The sequence below is a fragment of the Pantherophis guttatus genome, chromosome 2 (genome assembly GCF_059756535.1).
Source record: "Pantherophis guttatus breed Tessera chromosome 2, ASM5975653v1, whole genome shotgun sequence".
Lineage (NCBI taxonomy): Eukaryota > Metazoa > Chordata > Lepidosauria > Squamata > Colubridae > Pantherophis > Pantherophis guttatus.
This window is the reverse complement of record NC_142064.1, coordinates 19,804,162-19,822,341: the sequence shown is the minus strand read 5'-3', so window position 1 is coordinate 19,822,341 and position 18,180 is coordinate 19,804,162. Positions and strand designations below refer to the sequence as shown.

At 40.8% G+C, this 18,180-nt stretch overlaps 1 protein-coding gene across 2 annotated transcripts in view; it reads left to right on the top strand.

Annotated features, from left to right (window-relative positions):
• Nucleotides 1-18,180, top strand: part of PDZD2 (PDZ domain containing 2) — a 324,153-nt gene that overhangs the window by 38,325 nt on the left and 267,648 nt on the right. The window lies entirely within an intron of this gene.

Below are 18,180 nucleotides of genomic sequence, written 5' to 3'. Positions count from 1 at the left end.
CTGTGTCGATGCTGCAAGGGTCATAAGTGTGATAAATGATCATAAGTCACTTTTTTCAGTGGCTTTGTAACTTTGAATGGTCACTAAATGAATGGTTGTAAGTCGAGGACTATCTGCATTGAAAAATTGGTTGTGTGTTTAAAAAAAAAATCGCAGAACTCTGTGGGGAGTTCTTGTAGATTCATTCTCTGCCACTCACGATCGTGATGGAAATTACACTCTTGTACAGCACAAGAAAGTGTTGAAAGCAGGTGAATAGAACTTGGCATGTTCAGAGAAACCTTTATTACAACAGATTGATGGAATACGTGTCCAATTTATCTGGATATGTGAACATAGTTCGGAGGCCATTCTTGTCCCCCTGTGTCAGTCTTCCGAAACATGTAGGATTGTGCCATCTATCTCATACCTTTCTCCTTCTTTTCATGAATGATCAAATAGGTGGTAACTTCTACTTGGCCATGGCAGATTCTAAATAATTGCAAAGAAGGACTTGGTTAATATTTGGATGGGAAACTACCAAGAGGTTCCCAGGTTGTTGGCGAGAGGGAGATTGGGAAAACATTCTGGAAGAAGGAACCATCTTCCGTAGCAGGGGTGTCAAACTCAAAGCCCGCAGGCTGGATCTGGCCCATGGGGTCTGGCTGCAAATAGCAAAGGATTGGCTCGCGGTGCCTCTGGCATCCAAAATGGGCCATGGGAGGGGCTGCATGCGGCCCCCCTGTGGCCAGTTTTCGGCCTGGGCGACCTCCTGGGACACTCTGGCAGGCAAAAGAGGCTTTGTGTGCCCCAGTGTGGCCTGTTTTGGCTGCCAGAGTGCTGCAGGAGGCTGTCCAAGCCAAAAATGGGCTGCGGAAGGCCTCTCCCCCTGCACCCCATTTTGGCTGCCAGAGTGCTGCAGGAGGCCGTCCAGGCCAGATGGCTATCAAAACTAAAAAGAAGAAAAGATGGGAAGAGAACAAGGAAGGAAAAATAAGGAAAGACGGGAAGGAGGAAGAAATTAGGATGAAGAGGGAAGGGAAAAAAAGGAAGGAAGGAGGGAGGGAGGGAAGAAGGAAGGAAGGAAGGAAGGAAGGAAGGAAGGAAGGAAGGAAGGAAGGAAGGAAGGAAGGAAGGAAGGAAATTATAATGAGAGTGAGGGAGGGTCTCAGGGAAGTCCTGCCACCAAAGATGCCCCCACGACACGAGTCCCGCCATGGCCATACCCACCCCAGCCATGCTCACCATGACCATGTCCACCCCAGGCCACGCCACAGGACCAACCCCGGCCCTACGAGGTCAAACACAACCCTGATGTGGCCCCCAATGAAATCGAGTTTGACACCCCTGTTCTGTAGTGTCGACTAGATGTCTAATGGAAGTGTCCATGAAGTTACTGGAAATTGTTAAAACTATTTTTTAATCTCATTTTTATGTGCCACCCAGAGTTGCTTTTGATGATATGAGCAGCTATAAAAATTTGATACATAAAAATTGAGCTCAACTGAAAGGAGATTCTGCTTTTTTATCCTGCAAAACAGGATTTGGCAGTAAGCTAGGGCACCAGATTTGCTGATTTGGGAAATGTGTGAACAAAGTCATCCTGATAAGCTTACTTTTCAGTTGAATCACCGCCCTCCTCTCTCTCTCTCTCTCTCTCTTTTTTTGCTTATAAACATAGGTGGCATGCTTACCATTGAGCTATTATTTCCTGGATGAACATTAATTAAGCTTCTAGCAAACATTCAAGTTCCAAGGTTCCCCGTGTGCTTGCTGACAGATTAATTAAATTTTCTGCAGAGAAAGTCACTTTAGTGCCTTGTGGCTTCCAGCTAGGTTTGAAGATTAGAGTTTTTAGTCTGCCTGTCACCTCGTTAGACTATCTGTGATCTTTATATTCAGTTGTTACGAAGAAGGAAGTGATTTTGCCAATCATATTTTGGGGGAGTGTTATCTCTCTCAGTAGGAACCTACTGGAGGGGATCAGGATATGTTAAAAGGGATAATCTATTTTGTTCCAGATTTTTTCACAATGATAAGGAATAATTATGCATTTCTGTACATGGATAAACACATGTAAACGAAACACCGTGTCCTAAAGATTGTGATTTGGGGTGAGAAACTAGGCTTTTAATATCGCAATATTTTCTTTTTTTGTTTGCATTGTAAAAGCATTTGCCACATTAAGCATAATAAACTGCTAATTTTATATAGGGACTTGTATCACATCTAAATGTTGTGTTTCACTTGCCATCAATTCTCAATTTTCTGGTGCTAAAGGACCTGTTAAATCAGGATAGAATTTACTGTAATGTTTAGAGTAGAATAGAATAGAATAGAATAGAATAGAATAGAATAGAATAGAATAGAATAGAATAGAATAGAATAAAGATTAAATATTACAGTAGAATAGAATTTTATTGGCCAAGTGTGATTGGACACACAATCCTTACAATTTATATTGACTGTTTCCTAATATGATTTGATTGTTTATTTGTACCCCATGACTATCATTAAGAGTTGTACCTTATGATTCTTGATGAACGTATTTTTTCTTTTATGTACACTGAGAGCATATGCACCAAAGACAAATTCCTTGTGTGTCCAATCACACTTGGCTAATAAAGAATTCTATTCTATTCTATTCTATTCTATTCTATTCTATTCTATTCTATTCTATTCTATTCTATTCTATTCTATTCTATTTTATGAAGTATGCTGTGTTGATATTCATATATTCTTTAGATTTGAACAATTTCTCTAAACGCCATAATATATATTAAGAGCAATGAATGATGTGCTGGAAATTTTAAATAAAATTTTATAATACATGTTGAATATTGAATGGCCTGAGAATTAGACAGAGCTGATTTTGCTTTCATTCTGTGCCGAAATGATTTACTCACTAAACTTTTGCATTAAGAGATTGGATCGTCTCAACAGTGCTGCTTACTTGGGTTCGTCAGTCAGAACCTTGACGTTATGTATGTTCCCTGTTTATTCATTACATTTTATCTTTTTTCTATTGTTTCCTAAATACTGTACAGGTAGTCCTCAGTTAACAGTAGTAATTGGAACTGGATTTTCTGTCTCTAAGCAATGTAGTTGTAAAATGGAACATCATGTGTTCACATCACTTAGCAAAGGTAACCCTGCCAGTCCTGATTGCCATCATTAAGCAAGAACCATGGGTCATTAAGTGAGGACCTCACAACTTCCTGCTGGCTTCAAGTAATTGAAGTCAATAGGGATGTTGGCAGGAAGTTACAAGAAGATCCTGGGATGGGGTGGCAGCTGCTAGGGGCGGGAGAGCATGTAATCGACTGCTACAACCAGGAAAACAAATCTGCCCCAGCCCAGTAACTTCAAACAGTTGCTGAAAAAAGGATAATTAAACAAAGACTACCTATGATGTATATAGTAAGTTAAGACTAATTCAATGTCAGGCACGAAAGATCTAATTGAAAGTCCAATTAGATTGATTTATTGCTACTCACACCTATGCACAAAAATATACTCAACTAATGGTTAGCATCTGTTAGGAGTTAGATATAGGTCAACGAATTCCAAACGGGTTGGACTTAGCTCGCTTGTGGCTATGTAGAGATTCTAGGATGATCCCTTTTTTAACTCTGCCCCCAGTCTCTGCCACGCTTCCCTCTATAGCCATGAATTATTGAAAATTTCAACCTGATTCTATGATGCTTATAAATTCCTTGTTAATTTATTCCGCGTATTTTTATCTTTTTTCTGTGGTATTCTAAATGCTATAATATATTCAGTTAGTTAAAACTCATTAATGAAGCATTGAATTTTTTAACCTAATTTATGATATCTGTAAATTCCCTGTTGATTTGCTTCATCTTATTTTTATCGCTTTTTCTTTTTTTCTTCCCCTCCCCCAGGAATTAATTATTAATGTATTGATACGCTATGATTACAACCGGAATAATAAACTGGCGTTGTTTGGCATTGACAATGACTTCTGGGATACTAAAACTTTATGCTGCTTGCATCAATCATTTTGAAGTTTCTAAAGCTGTTCTTCTCTATTTGCTCTTTCCTGAGACCAAGTCCCACTGAATCCCTTGACTCTTGTTAGTGAGCAAACACACCAATGGCTCGTATGGCCCAAGAGCTGATGAAATTATGTGTAATGTTTGACTTTCTTTGGACTTTATTGATTGGATAAATGATGAAGAATTTTATTGGGAATTTATTTCAAGCAGGCAATGATTTCCCTCCCCCTCCCAAATTTTATTAAAAGTTTTGAATGACACAATAAAAGATAATTCAGACTAGAAGAAAAAAGAAGAAAAGGAATACCAAAAAAAAAAAAAAAAAGATAAATGTTTTAATGGACCTCCTCCCAGAACAGCTCTCCACCTCATTGTGACAAGTGTAAACAATCCTCCAATCTCAACACTTCCTCTTAGATAACAAACATAAAACTCTTCATCCCATACTCATTTATTGACAATAGAAAAATCAAATGTAACATTTTCAATCTATTTATCAACTAAAAATCAAAGATCTAAAAATTTAAAATTAATTACAATGAATAAAAACTCAACATCTACATCTGCCTTTTAACAAAATCCCATTTAAAAGTTATCGAATCTACAATGTAAACAGAATAGAAAAAAGAACCCAAATTTAACATGACCGAAACCGACTATTTCTCCTTTACATGCTCCAATATACAACATCCTAAATAACAAATTATCCCATTCAAACACATATTCCATGTTTTTAACTGTAAACTATAGACACGTCCACATTTCCCAAGTATCAAGTAATCCCAGTATTCTAATACAGAAAGAAAAAATTTAAATCTAACATAAGAAAGAAACTGTTTCTCCTTTACAAAAAGCAAATTCTTAAAAGTTTCTTACTTTGAATAAAGAAAAACAGTTAAATCTAAAGCCAATTTAAGTTCTATGAAATTAGGATGACATAAAATAATTATAGAGGAAATTTTTTTTCATCATATTTGATGTAGACAAATCTGGTACACTACATTTTCTAATTAAGGTATCAATAAATCCAGAGAGAACTACTTAGAATGGCAACATATCTGTCGGGCGCAAGGAACCAAAAATGACAGAGGAATTTACTGCAAAGGAATTTTTAAAATGTTGCCATTCATTTTTTTAAAATTTTTTATCTGCATACATACTAAATATATTCTGCAAACTGCTAGGGGGAATCTGCCTTTGCTCTTTTTTAAGGCACAGCAACTATAAAGCAACTACTCCGCAATAACTGTCACTTTTGGTTCCCTGGGTCTGACAGATAAGTTATTATTCTGGGCGATTCTCTCTGGATTTGTTCTTTGCAGATGGAGAACAAAATGCCAAATTTCCCCATGTCCCAGTCCCTTCTTCCGTCCCCACAGATTGTGTCTTGCAGGAAAGGGTAACGCTGTAAGGAGAAACAGCTTGGGCAATCTTGCGTCACTCTTTTTATCCAGGGAGGATCAAAGGAACCTGGTGTCCTTCAGTTCCCTTGTCAAAAGTTGCAGTTGGTGACTCTGCTTGTCAGAGGAGCTGTCCTCAGTCCATCATATTTATTTATTTATTTATTTATTTATTTATTTATTTATTTATTTATTTATTTATTTATTTATTTATTTATTTATTTATTTATTTATTTATTTATTTATTTATTTATTTATTTAGATTTGTATGCTGCCCTATCTCCATAAGACTCAGGGCGGCTCACAACAATTAAAATCAAACCAGATAAAAATATATTAAAATACAATTAAACGTATGTTAAAACTCATTAAAATAATCAAACCCCATCAGTCCAGGCTGGGCGATTTAAACAGCCATGTCTTTTGTTCGCGGCGGAAAGTGCGAAGGTCAGGGGCCGACCGGAGCCCCAGGGGGAGTTGATTCCAAAGGGTGGGCACGCCTACAGAGAAAGGTCTACCTCTGGGGGCCGCCAGCCGACATTGTCTAGCTGACCCCACCTTGAGTAGGCCCTCCCTGTGAGAACGCACCGCTTGGGAAGCCCCTCCATGGCAATAGTTTAACATCTGAAGCAAGAAGATCTTGGACCTTCTTGTTCTCTTCTACCCTTCAGTTGATTCTTTCTCAACTTTGGCAGCTTGAAGACTTGTGGACGTCAACTCCGAGAATTCCCCAGCCAGCATGATTGGAGAATTTGGGGAGTTGTCATCTACACATCTTCAAGCTTCCAAGGTTGAGAAACACTGCTTTAGTTCTTTTGGGATTACAGTATTCAGAATTCTCAGCCACTGTGGCCAAGCCTATCTGGAAGGCACCAGCTTCAGAGAAACTATATTTAGACTAGTTCATCTGCAGAACAATTGTAGCTTACTCCAGATGTGTTGAGACTGTAACTCTCAGAATTCCATGTCACGGTTAATGGGTTTGCCCAAACCCAGCCACTATGACTTTATTATTAAAAAAAACTGTGGTTAAACCAAACCATATCTTAATGCAATATGTGTATCCAGTAACACATGGTATCCAATTAGTTGCACATTGGGGACTAATTTCCTAACAGTTTCAGTAGGAGATCCAATTAGTGAGTGAGGTGTTGATTTCTGCTTCTTTAGACATGTTCAAGGAAAGATTGGAGATCTTGCTTGTCAGGATAGCTTTAATTCGGTTTGATCCCAAAATGTGGCCAGTGCTATGACTCTACGATGCACAAGTTAAGTACGAAGGTGATTAGCTTTTCTGTAACCCTTAATATTTGAAATCTGTTGCTGACTTTGATTCTGGAGATAAGACCAAGATTAGAAGCCAGATTGCTCAACAACAGGTAGTCTTCACTTAATGACTTAGTTGCTTAGTGACCTTTCTAAGATACAATAGACCTCCCCAAAGATACTTATGACCCTGTTCCAGAGTTCTGCCTGTGGCACTTTCCCCCATATCACATGATTGCATTTTGCTGCAACCAGCTCATTTTTATGTCCTGTTGCAGCGTTCCACAGATACGATTTATGACTATTTTTTGCCCCCAAAATGCCCATGATTTGTTTAATGATCATGGTGTTTGCTTTACGACTACCATGTCCACTTAACAACGATCACACAAAGCTCGTAAAATCGAGGTGGTCACGTGGGTGCCTCAGTTTAGGACCATCATGACTTTCTGGGTTCCGTTGTGGTCATAGGTCAAGGCAGTGGTGAAATCCATTTTTTTTACTACCGGTTCTGTGGGCGTGGCTCAGTGGGGCGTGGTGTGGCTTGGTGGGCATGGCAGGGGAAGGATACTGCAAAATCTCCATTCCTGCCCCACTCCAGGGAAAGGATACTGCAAAATCCCCATTCCCTCCCCACTCCTGAGGGAAGGATATTGCAAAATCTCCATTCCCATCCCATTCTGGCGCCAGCCAGAGGTGGTATTTGCCGGTTCTCAGAACTACTCTAAATTTACACTACTGGTTCTCCGAACTGCTCTAAATTTCCGCTACCGGTTCTCCAGAACCTGCTGGATTTCACCCCTTGGTCAAGAACTACCTGTATCAAAATTGAGAGCTTTGACCACATTTGATGGCAGAAAAATCCCTCGGTTTAACTATGATTGGGTAATCTCCTTTTACTTTACTTTGAGTATTCCTCCTTTTGTTTTGATGCACGCCATTCAATTGTGTGAGAGAAGGAGAAAGACTTTGCTGTAGCTATTCCCACCCCCCAACCCCCACCAAGAGGAATTTTCCATATTCTCATTACCCACTTTATTTTTTAATGAAGAATGCTCACAAGCTGTACTCCTTCCTTGTGGAGGGCTACTGTAGCTCTCTATTAATTTTGGCTGGCCTTTTCTCCATGTACTCAAACTCTGAAAGAAATTAAAACAGCCACCTGCATTGGTGCTTCATTTGATTTTTTTTCCCACTGTTCCCTTTTTTTCCCAAAGGAAGGCCAGATTTTCTAGGAAAACTGTCTCCATCCGAGCCCCCCCTTTCCTCAAACTGCAGCAGAGAGAAAGCTGGAACTGATTTGCAAGGTGACCTAATGCAGACTTCATTAAGCACTTTTAGATACTCGAAAACTTGTGGTCAGGAGACAAAGGATATACTGTACTGTAGCCTGTTCTTTTTTGTGGGTGTGCGTGTGTGTACGTGAAGACCATGTTTATTAGGTGGCTTAATCTCCTAGTTTTTTAACTTCTAGCATTCACCTCCTCGCCTGTCATTTGCAGAGATGGGAGAAGGCAAGGAGGAAGTTTTGCTTTGTTTTTCCACATCATTGGGCAAAATATGCTTCTTTTAATCAGAAGGTGCATGACATTTTCAGCGATGGCAGGGAAACTTTGTAGACATTAACGATGCCTGGTTATGTTTACTGCCTCTGTTAGATGTGTATTTATGGTGGGGCTTTTTAAATCTCTTTTGGCCAAGGAGCAGGAAAACATCTCGCTGTACTGCCTGACTTCTTTTTTAAAGAAATGATGACTGTTGAGAAAGTCAGTTGCGTAGCTTTCACCAGGCAGGCAGGGGTGGGCTTCAAAGATTTTAGCAAGGAGTTCTCTGCCCGGTTGCTGGGTGGGCGTGGCCACAGTGCGCGTGGCCTAGTCGGCCTCCTGCACCACGGGGGGGGGGGCGTTTTTGCCCTCCCCGGGCTCTGGAGGCTTTCCTCGAGCCTTCCCAGCTCTGGAGGCCCTCTGGAGGGCCTTCCCAAACTTCCAGTAGGCCCGTTTTTCCTTCCCTGCACACGCCCTGCACTTACCTGCATCCAAAATGGGCCGCTTAGGGACTCCGGGGAGGGGTGGGTGGGGCCAGCCAGGAGTGGGATTTGGGGGTTCTCCAAATTGCACAGAATCTTAGCTAGATATAGCTAAATATCACAAATATATGGTGTCTGTGTGTATTTATCACCACGTCAGCAAGAATATGTTTCGCCCAACATTGGAAGGGGAAAGATCTGCCGGCTGAAGATTTGATTTTGGAGAAAATTTTGGATTATGCGGAAGCCGACAGACTGACTAAAGCATTGAGAGATCAAAAGGACTCCGTATATTTCCAATGTTGGGACAAATGGTACGTTTGGTTGAACAACAGACGCCCAAAAAGTCAAGTATAACCAGGACTATGCTTAATATATGTTAAATCTGACTGAAACCTACATACCGTAGAAAGTGTAAATATCATGTAAAGTTCCTGTCGCAATCATTTGTTTGACTATTTCTTTTTTTTGATGTATTGTTTTAAATAAATAAATAAATAATAATAATAATAATAATAATAAAAAAAGAATCTTAGCTAGAGGTTCTCCCGAACCCTTGCGAACCCCCAGCAGCTCTGCAAGCAGGGGACTTTAGTGATATAGGTCCTATAAACAAAATATCTCCCCTGCAGAATTCTGGGAATTGAAGTTGGTACATGTAGAACAATGCTTTTGATAACTTTGTAGATGTGTTAAGATCATCCAAAATTACGATGGCACGGAAAAAGTGACATATGACCCATCCTTGAAATTATGACCATTACATCACCCCACATGGTCACATGATTGAAATTTGGCTGCTTGGCAGTGGGCTCTCATTTATGACGGTTGCAGCTTCTTGCTGCAGTGATGTGATCATGATTTGCGACCTGGGTTGGCTTCTGACTTGCCAAGTCAGTTGGAAAAGCCAGATTTGTTTAACAAATGCATGATTCACTTAATGACTCTGGTAAAAATGGTCATAAAATCAGAACCTGTCATGTGATGACTCACTGATGACTGCATTGTTTAGCAGTCAAAATTCCACTCCCAATTGTGAACATAAGTCGAGGACTACCCGTGAGTGAGTAATAAGGCAACTGCCCTTCAGTATTAAAAATTTGGGTTCAAGTCCCATCTCTGCCTGGATTTCACGGCATCTGTCTCAGTGGTGGATTTCTATTTTTTTTACTACCGGTTCTGTGGGTGTGGCGTGGCTTGGTGGGCGTGGCAGGGGAAGGATACTGCAAAATCCCCATTTCCTCCCGATCAGCTGGGACTTGGGAGGCAGAGAATAGAGGGGGGCGGGGCCAGTCAGAGGTGGTATTTACCAGTTCTCCGAACTACTCAAAATTTCTGCTACCGGTTCTCCAGAACTGGTCAGAACCTGCTGAAACCCACCTCTGATCTGTCTCTGCTCACAGGAGCCTACATCAGCATCAAACTGCTTTGTTGTAAAGACAGGACTGTAAACTTTGTGCAAATGGGAAAAAAATTAAACTGATAACCTAGCTGTAGGTAGAATAGGGCATGTATAGAGCAAAGAAATTACTTTTGAAGATGTTCTATTTGCCCACAGTCATTTCTCCTGGCATGCTGTTGGAATAGAACCATACAAACGCAAACCATTTTCTGCTGTGTTGTGGTTTGGTGTGCCTTCTTTTCAAAATTACAGCTTGTAAGGGCTAATTACAAGCTTACGGTACGGTTGGAGTTAAACTGATTACTGCTTTGCAATTTGGCGTTTTCCATTTCCCAGACTACTCCCTGTGAAGTGGGCACTGTTTTTCCTGACTTGCACTAAATGCTTGCAGGAGGCCTTCACCTACCAAAACATACTCTTTGATGGCTTGATCCTTCTCCTCAAAGGAGGAACAGCTACTATGAGTAGGATGCCTGAAGATTCTATGGGAAGATAAATTCATGAAAAGAGCTATTCTATCTGGAGTTGTGTTGTCTTCCTGTCTCGTGATTGTCCTGTTGCCATTTTAGGGATTTTCTTTTGAAAAGCATTAAATACAGTGATTGTGCTATACCATATATGGGAACTAGAGAAGTGGCCATGCTCTTTGTAGCAGTTATAGGTTTCCCAACCCTGCATTATAGAATCACTCAATTTTACTGTTCGATGGGATGTGAGAAGATTTACAAGACAACCATCTGTCCTGTTGCACTGTATGGCACTGAATGCTGGGCAGCAGCAAGAGGGACTGAAAGCTATCTCCATGACATGGAAATGCGAATGCTCTGTTGGATACCGGGCATCTCCCTTCTAGGCACATCACAAATTGACACCATTCGACAACATTTTGGTGTGGCACCAATTATTGAGAAGATGAGAGAAGGCCGACTCTGCTGGTATGGACATGTCCAGAGAGCAGCATCTTCCATCGTAGCCAAGACTGCCTACTAACTAGAAATTAATGGCCAAAACAGAGATGGCAAGACACCATCAACGAAGATATGGAAGCCATGGGCCTGCGCCCTGGAGTCGCAACTGACCATGCAAAGTGGTGTTTAATGATCCGAAAAGCAGACCCTGCACATGCGGGAATACGCTAGGAGGAAGAAAAAGAAGAAGAAGAGGAAGAGGAAGAGGAAGAAGAAGAAGAAGAAGAAGGGATGTGAGAAGAGGAAGGGAAATTAGCATAGAACCGTGTTTTTCAACCACAGCAATTTCAAGATGTATGGACTTCAGTTCCCAGAATACTACAGGAATATCTTGTTATGCTGGTTGGGGAATCCTGGGAGCTGAAAATGTGAACCTCAGATCTTAAAGATGCTGAGGTTGAGAAACTCTGCTATAGACTATTGTCACTGCAGTGTAACAAGTCTTCTATCTGTCCACTTTTAACTGTTTGCAGCATGGCTGGCTTAGAAATTCTGGGAGTTGATGTCCACAGATCATAAAGCTGCCATAGTTGCCCACTCCTGCTAATCTTAACATCCTGCTTCTCATGATAGCCTATCCAATGTCTCCAGAAAGTTCAGAAAGAGGGTTTGAATGCAAACAATGCTCTTGGTCTGATGGCATTTATCACATCATGTGCGTAAGCCCATTTAGCTTCTATTAATCTTAAACACACCTGGAAACCTGAACTAGCATGAGATGAGATGTGCAACAGTAAATCTCTTGTAAGATCCACTAATGGCACAAGAGAATGAGTGTGTGGGATGGTATATCATTAGTTGCTTTTGTGGATGACCATCAGAACTTGAGTAGAATGAGTGTGAGACTCCTGATTCTATTAGACTTCTCAGTGGCATTGATCAACCTCCCTGCAAGGGTTGGGCGAAGTGAGCAGTGTGCTGGAATAGTTTTACTCCATAGTAAGGAGAAGTCTCTAATGACTTGTGGCGAGTGATCAAGCCCTTGACTGTTGAATTATGAGATGCTGCAGGTCTCTCATCTTTTTAGTTTATTATCTGTATGGGAATGTTGGGAGACATCATTCATTTAGAGTGAGACATTATTAGTGTACTGATGATACCTGGTTGTACATCTGCTCCCCAGGCCATACAGGAGGTGCATTCACCTGGTGCTTAGAGACTGCAAGGGTTCAGGAACCATCTAGCTCACAGGTGTCAAACTCACGGCGTCACGTTGCCGTCATGTCACGTTTCACGATGTTTTCCCCCTTTGTGGAACTGGGGTGTACGTGGCATGCGCATGACGCATCCTGCCTGTGGGCTACCAGTTTGACACCCCTGCAGGAGCTGTGAGGACAAAAAGACTCCTAGTTTGTAAACCTATTCCACCTGAGCTAAAGTAAAAGCTCACAATGAGCTAGAAACAGGGAGTCCTTTTGACCTCACAACTCCTGCTAGATCAGGGGTATCAAACTGGCGGCCCATGCGCTGGATGTATCATATGCAGGCCATGCCCACCCCAGCTCCGCGAAGGGGAAAAACGTCACGGAACATCACGTGACAGCAATGTGATGCCACGAGTTTGACATCCGTGTGCTAGATCGAGTAGAGATGAAGGCCAGTCAAACAGATTAATCTATAATTTTAGCATTCAGTCTTGCTACATTTCACTTGGTTTAGGGGAACGTCCAATCAGAGATAGCTATACAGACCTCACATACATGCAAGTTGCACGCCCATTCTAGAAGGAATCCATACCCCTATTTTAACATTGCTCCCATCACTATTGTAAAGATGGAAGAGGCAAAAGATGTTAAAGTTACATTGTCATGAATTCTGAGGGTTGAGTTAACAGTTGGCAAGGAACATCTCGTTCAGGAGGAATCATCCCAAGAGGGTGTATGTGAAAATAATGTTGATTAATCAGTGCAGATGTGAGAAATGAGTACATGTTAAGAAAGATAGCTAGTCAAGAAGGCCAGTGGCCCCAAGGGTGAAAACACATTCTGGATAAAATTGAGCTGGGACGCTGTGTAAATACTTACACGAAATACCATGAACTTCTGAGAAATGAGAATGAAATGAGAAAATTGCGGTGATAGATGTGAGAACTATTGAGCTTAATAAAATCAGAAATCGTAATGGTTTACAATATTTTGAAATGGGGTAAAGGCTTCATATCGATCTAACAGAATCTGTTGAAAACTACCCAGGTGGATTAAAGGAGAAAGTGGACATTTCCAGATGAAAAGCACAATTTCCTACAGTTAGAAGAGCCCGCTAAGACTGCCAAGTGCATCCAACTCACTGCAAGAAGTATAAAATGTTTAATAGTCTTTTAATGATTATTATATAATGATTTTAAGTAATAATTGTTTTATATATTTGACTGTTTTATTGGATTGTTGAACATCATCCAGAGTCGCTTTCTATTAGATGGGCAGTTATATAAATTTGATAAATAAATAAACCCAGACAGATGGCATTCCCCATTTTTGATTAAAAAAAAAAAAAGGAAAACAACCACTTTCCCCATATAAGTGTATTTTCTTCTTCATCCAGTTCTCCTATTGTGAAACCACTAAACTGAGTTTTAAAACACTGAAAATTGCTAAAAGTTGAAGAAGTTGCTGGGGGCCATGCATAAAGCTTAGTAAGATATAATTTACATAACTATACTGCACTTAGATGTTACATGAGCATGCCTGTATGGATCTGAGGTTTTCTTTAAGGAGAAGGAATGTAGGCTGTAGTAACGTTTGTGTGACTTTGATTTATTATTATTCCAAGACCTCTGTTAAGACCAATTTCACATTACATGGGATATTTTCGATTGGCAGTACACTGGCTGATCTCGTCAAACCTTGGAAGTAAAGTAAGCATTTAGTACTTAGGTGAGAGACCACGAATGAATCCAGAGCTATAGGACAGACTGGAAGTTAATTAAATATATATACACCATTGTTAAGGAAGCCAACACAGTTCTATACCTACCTATATTCATTCATTTTTAGCCCAGCTGATAGGCACTGCAGAGTGGATTGCCGCACCTCAGCTGTTCTGAAATGCAATGCACTTGTGCAGACTGCAAGTTTGGCCTGTGCTCGAGCAAAGCGAACATGCACATGCAAAGCGTGTGTGTGAAGCGAACCGGTGGTAACACCGGTTGAAACCCACCACTGAAGCAATGGGTGGAAACTAATCAAGGAGAGAAGCAATTTAGAACTAAGGAGAAATTTCCTGACAGAACAATTAATCAGTGGAACAACTTGCCTCCAGAATTTGTAAATGCTCCAACACTGGAAGTTTTTAAGAAGAGATTGGATAACCATTGTCTGAAGTGGTGTAGGTTATCCTGCCTAAGCAGGGGGTTGGACTAGAAGACCTCCAAGGTTCCTTCCCATTCTGTTATTCTATTCTATTCTAAGCTGCATACATTGTTCAGGTAGTCCTTGACTATAATTAGGACCAGAATTTCTGTTACTAAACAAAGTGGTTGTTAAGTGAGTCGTGCCCGATTTTATGACCTTTTTGCCACAGTTAAGTGAATGACTGCCATTGTTAAATGAATCACATGATCATTAAGCAAATCCAGCTTCTCTCATTGACTTTGCTGGTGCTGGAAACGGACAGGTAAGGCCACAAATGGCAATCACATGAACCCGGGTCACTGCAACATTGCAAATATATGTTGGTTGCCAAGCGCCCAAATCTGGATCGTGTGATCGTGGGGTTGCTCCAACGGTTGTAAGTGCAAGGACTGGTCTCCATCATTGTTTTCAGTGCCTTTGCACCATCGAACAGTCACTAAATGAATGGTCGTAGCTCCTGAAGCTCCAAGATGGCTTCGGCCAGGCCTGCTTCAGGGTTGACAGACAAGGCTAATTTGTGATTTTTCCCATGTGTGCATGCTGGACATCACTTTGTCTGCATCTTCGATATCAGAAGCCACGGTTGTGCCAGCTGAATACCTACCAATGTTCAAATACAGAAATGTCTTTAAACACTTACCATTGTTCAAGTTAATGCTGCAGTAAACATGGAAGGACTTAATGGGCCTGATTCCAGGTCCGCATGTGTAGGATTACAATATTAATGTGTAACATCTGAGCGGTCCTTACTCACCCTCTTCTTATTTACAAAACCTTGCTAACAAGATTTTCAAACATTTTCAAACAGAGACCATTTAGGAAGGAGCGGGCAGTGGCCCATTCCGGGTTTTCAGACCGCATGTGATTATTTCTCAGAAGCACTTCTATCTCTGGTTATTGCAATATAAATGGCAAGGATTTTAAATTACTGCTGTTTGCAATTACATCTTGCACATACAACAGCGAGGCTTTCATCTTTGCTGGCAGTCTCTCCTCTGAATTCTCCTAAATTTTTGTTTTCTTCCAGTTTCTTTCGTCTCTTTTGTTTGGTATTGTGAGTCTGGAATGCAAACATGCCAAAGGAATTGGCAAGTCTCAATTGAAATTACAATAGCTTGGTGAGCAACAAAATAAGCATTTGTAAAGAAACATCAGTTGGTGGTTATTTTTCCTCTTCATTCTCTGTTTTGCTTCCCACACCATTGATGGATCACAAATGATTTCCAGAGGAATTTATACTGTAGAAAAGGGCTGTCCAACCTTGGCAACTTTAAGACTTGTGAACTCCAACTCCCAGAATTCCCTGATGGGGAAATTCTGGGAGTTGAAGTCCACAAGTCAAGGTTGGACACCCCACTATAGACTAAAACAAAGCAGGAATTCTCACAGCATCTTATAGCACATTGCCAGTCTAATAGCCAACTCCCATTCACTATAGAAAAGTCTTTTGTGCATCATTTTTTTATTTATTAAATTTGTATGCCACTCATTTCACTATCTAAAGCAACTCTGGGCAGCTTACAATACAATACGAAATTCATTGCTTTGAATCCTAACTGATCTGAAGTTGCAGGAATTGGGTATGTCTAGTTTAATGAAATGAAGGACTAGGAGTGACATGATAGCAGTGTTCCAATATCTCAGGGGTTGCCACAAACATGAGGGAGTCAAGCTATTCTCCAAAGCACCTGAGGGCAGGACAAGAAGCAATGGGTGGAAACTTATCAAGGAGAGAAGCAACCTAGAACTAAGGAGAATTTTCTTGACAAGTAGAACAATTAATCAGTGGAATGACTTGCTTCCAGAAATTGTGAGTGCTCCAAGACTGGAACCATTTGTCTGAAATGGTATAAGCTTTCCTGCTTGAACTGGGAGTTGGACTGGAAGACCTCCAAGGTCCCCTCCAACTCTGTTATTCTGATAATCACCTGGACAGACTTGTTGCAACAGGGTTTCCAACAGCAATGGCATGGAAAAGTTATAGGTGAGCTAAGCCATGGATCCATTCACAGCAGCTATAATTGCCACACTGATTTATTTATTTAAGAAATTTATATGGCCACCTGAATTTTGATCATGTGACTGGGAATACTGTGATGGTCATAAGTGTGAGGACCGGTCATAAGTCACTTTTTGCACTGCTATTATAATGGTTCAGATGTTAAATAAGTGGTTATAAGTCTAGGATTACCTGTACCTTCCATCTCATTCATAGAGTGACTCCAGGCAGGATTATTCTGGCTAATTTATTAACATCTGTAATCAGCGTCCCCTATTTTCTTGATCTCTACAGGGTAGAGTGTCTATAGAGATTCTCAGTCATCCAGGTTGTGGTTGTCCCAATGGTGCTTTTTCAAAAGGCACCTGGACTTTGTTTTTCCTTGAAGACGTTTCGCTTCTCATCCAAGAAGCTTCTTCAATTCTTCAGTTTTTCAGAACTGAAGAAGCTTCTTGGATGAGAAGCGAAACGTCTTCAAGGAAAAACAAAGTCCAGGTGCCTTTTGGAAAAAAAAAAAAACACCTTTGGTACACGGTAGAGTTTTCCCAGTTTTCGTTTTTTCATTCAATTTGCACTTTTCACTCAGCAATTTCACATTGCAGCTTTCCTTTGGAGTTGATGTGCAAAATTGCAACTGACATGTATGGGCAGGTACTCAACAAAGCTGACAAAATTATGGTTATGTTCCTTTTCCTCAAAACTGAAAGAAGTTTGCCTCGGGTATTGGCTGTTCACTGCTTTCCTCTCCCTGTGTGTGTTGTTTCTCCGTTGCCCTCTCAGCAGTGGAACAGCTGTTTCTTCAGATATGTGAAGTAGCTGAGCAAATTATGTCATTCCAGAATTAAGGTTTCCTGTTTCCTATTTGGTTGCTGGCGGGACTTACACATTTCCTTCCTAGTTCCCTGGTTTCCTGTTTTCTCACCCAAACACAAGGGCCCTGTCTGTAGCTATTTTCTCCCACCCATATCAAGGGTACCTTAAAAATATTCTTTTGAGTTACTAACCGGGGCAGGTCAAATAGATAATACATTTATCATCTGCATTCTGTCTTCTGTCAGTGCAGTTATTTTTATCAATGTCTTCAGGGTGTCTGTTAAAGTATATTTAATTGCCTTTAGAATATTTTTCTTCGCAGTTTGAAGTGTGAGAGGGTGTTATCTCACACTTGGGAAGAATGTGATAGCTCTTATTTTTATTTATTTATCTATCACATTTAGATAGCTCCTCATCTCACAGAAAGCAACATTAGATAGTGTACCAATCAAAGCTTATTTGGAATGGGTTAATAGTTAACTATCAGCCAATTCCTGGCAAATAGATGGTAAAGAAATGGAGGTAGTGACAGATTTTATTTTCCTGGGCTCCAAGATCACCGCAGATAGGGACTGTGGTCAAGAAATTAAAAGACGCTTGTTCCTGGGGAAGAAAGCTATGGCAAATCTAGACAGCATAAAAAGCAGAGACATCACCTTGCCAACAAAAGTGCATATAGTCAAGGCTATGGTTTTCCCAGTTGCAATGTATGGGTGTGAAAGTTGGACCATAAGAAAGGCTGAGCGCCAAAGAATTGAGGGCTTTGAACTATGGTGCTGGAGAAAACTCCTGCAAATCCCTTGGACTGCAAGGCGAACAAACCAGTCAGTTCTAGAAGAGATCAACCCTGACTCCTCTTTAGAAGGCCAGATCCCGAAGATGAAACTCAAGTACTTTGGCCACCTAATGAGAAGGAAGGACTCACTGGAGAAGAGCCTAATGCTGTAAAAGATTGAGG